Source organism: Nannobrachium achirus (assembly GCF_963921795.1).
Source record: "Nannobrachium achirus genome assembly, chromosome: 14".
Taxonomy (NCBI): Eukaryota; Metazoa; Chordata; class Actinopteri; order Myctophiformes; family Myctophidae; genus Nannobrachium; species Nannobrachium achirus.
The window spans coordinates 18528233-18530732 of NC_137821.1; the positions used below are offsets into that span (position 1 = coordinate 18528233).

At 46.7% G+C, this 2500-nt stretch overlaps 2 protein-coding genes across 2 annotated transcripts in view; one reads left to right on the forward strand and one right to left on the reverse strand.

The window, feature by feature from the left end:
- LOC308297681 (pyruvate carboxylase, mitochondrial-like) overlaps positions 1-2500 on the reverse strand; it is a 550569-nt gene that overhangs the window by 230626 nt on the left and 317443 nt on the right. The window lies entirely within an intron of this gene.
- LOC308298598 (uncharacterized protein) overlaps positions 1-2500 on the forward strand; it is a gene marked incomplete at both ends in the record, with an annotated part of 26396 nt that overhangs the window by 22008 nt on the left and 1888 nt on the right. The gene's annotated exons all lie outside the window — the stretch shown is intronic.

A 2500-nucleotide genomic window follows, 5' to 3' on the forward strand; every position in this document is an offset into this window, starting at 1 on the left:
TCCGAGTGTATCAAAAAAGCAACTGGGTTAAGCACCGTTGGTCCGACCAGTTTAACATTCACCAGGTTAGAATTCACCTCCGTCGGCAGGTTACCATTTCACCAGCATTTGCAGGTTAGCATTTCACCAGGTTAGCATTCACCAGCGTTAGTTTTACTTTACTAGGTTAGGGTTAGGGTTAAAGGCCCACTTCACCTCTGGGACAACCAGATCTTATTTTATTGTTGTTTGCGACACGATCAACACAGTTATTTTTTGTGTTCAATCTGTGTTTTGAGATATTTTAGTATTTCAGCATGACTAGTGATGCATTTGGCATCATATTATGCATCATGCTGCATCATATGATGCAAAATGCAACAAAACATAACTCAGGATTGTGTTGATCGCGTCCCAAACAACAATAAAATAAGATCTGGTTGTCCCAGAGGTGAAGTGGGCCTTTAAGGTTAGGTTTAGGTGTATCTCCGCCCCCCCGACTTTCGTCACCCCCGCACAGCCAATCGCAAGCTTCCGCTGCCTTAACCCTGTTGCTTTTTCGATACACTCAGACAGAAAGACCTGCAAAAAACACTCTCCCGTGCGGCTGTGGCACAGATTCCTCCATTTCTACTGTTCTATCAGCCCTCTGGGTTATCAGTTATCGACCCACGGGGTTATCAGACATATCACCCCCTCCCAGGTCTTTTATATCCCTCCCCCTCGTCCGGGACAAATGAAAAGGGCCAGGTATGCGTTTCCGATACCCCGATTCACCCCTGAAATCCGACGGCTTGTGACAAGAAGAGTTAAGCTGGTTCAGTTGGGGCCGTGTTGCAAGGGGAATGCGGCGCATGTGACTGGTTCTATTAAGGATGTTGAGAGATGATACGGGGGAACTGGCTCCCACTGGTGTCTGGATGCATGCTGCTTCTGTAGCGTCTCAAGTCAGAGTCAGGACTACATGACATTTCGAAAATAACAGTATTCCGTATCTGAGGGGATTGAAAACGGAGCGACGGGGAAAGGAGAATAGATAGGAGAGGGACCAGACTGTTGCTGTCTGGTGCGAACACAGCCTTTGATCTCCAGTGAAAGGACATAAAGACACAGCCAGGAGAAACGAGGGAGGGAGGGAGGGAGGGAGGGAGAGCGAGAGAGAGATGGAAAATGTATGAGATGTAAAAAGAGGACGAGATACAGCTGTGTAAGAGAAGAAAACAGGGGGCAAGCTGAGAGGAGAGCAAGAGACAAAGTGAAAGAGGTTGCAGACACAACCAGAGAGGGAGATCACAAACAAACATTTGCTCTCACAAAAACACACACACACACACACACACACACACACACACACACACACACACACACACACACACACACACACACACACACAAAGGCAGAGTACACACACAAAGGCAGAGTACACAGAACAACAGCAGAGGGCAAAGTCAGTCACACCAGTGGCTGACTCGAGCTGCAGTGGCTTGAACCCTGCACCGTCTCTCTCTCTCTCTCTCTCTCTCACAGCACAATGTCTCTCTCTCTTGCCCTCGTTCACCTTTCCCCTAACCATCACTTCCAGTGGGTGCTGCAAACGCTCAAAACCAGGACACGAGTCACACAACCGATGAGCTGCTGAGTTATTAACCACATGCATGCATCCTCTCTCACACACATCACCACATGCTCACTTAGAGGTCTTCAACAGGGGGTCCGGGACCCCTAGGGGGTCCTCAGAGTTACTACTACTTGTGTGATAGAAACCTTTTTTTCCTCCTTTTTTATATTAACCACTTTAACATATAATATTATATATATTAATATATTCTGAGAACTTTAGCCAAAAATAGCAGATCTATAATGTAGATCGGCTATTTTCTGCAAAGAGGTTTGGTTTAGAGGGGAAAAGAGCAGACTAAATATGGAGTGAAAGGTCAAGTTTATTAAGTATTGACGGTTCAAGTGGTTAATATCTATAAACACAAATTGACATGAATCCAAAATGATGATTGATTGTGCTGTCAAACGATGAAACTATATTGAATCTATGAAAAGGTTGGGAGTCCCTGCTTCATCTCTCTCTCAGCTAAGGGGTCCTTGGCCTGAAAACGTTGAACACCCCTGTGCTAGCATATTCACTTTGTGTTTGTTTGAGAGGGCGATTCCCTTGACCCAAACCACTGCATGCTTCTGACATCGACAAACGTGCATCTAAAACGTCTCCCCCTTTGAAGTAAAACCGAACTAATTCCTTTGCCGTTCATTTCTCGCAGATAGCAGTGCACGCGCACAGACACACGCACGCACACACACGCACACGCACACACACACACACACACACACACACACACACACACACACACACAGCCTTGTCCTCCAAATGGGCCTACACAAAGAGTTCTCTCTTCAGTCTTCATACGTTTCTCCAGCCCTCTATCAATAGCCTCATTTTCTCCCCCCCCCCCCCCCCCCCCCCTCTCTCTCTCTGCAGCATCCATCCTTCAATTTGCCCTTGTGATTT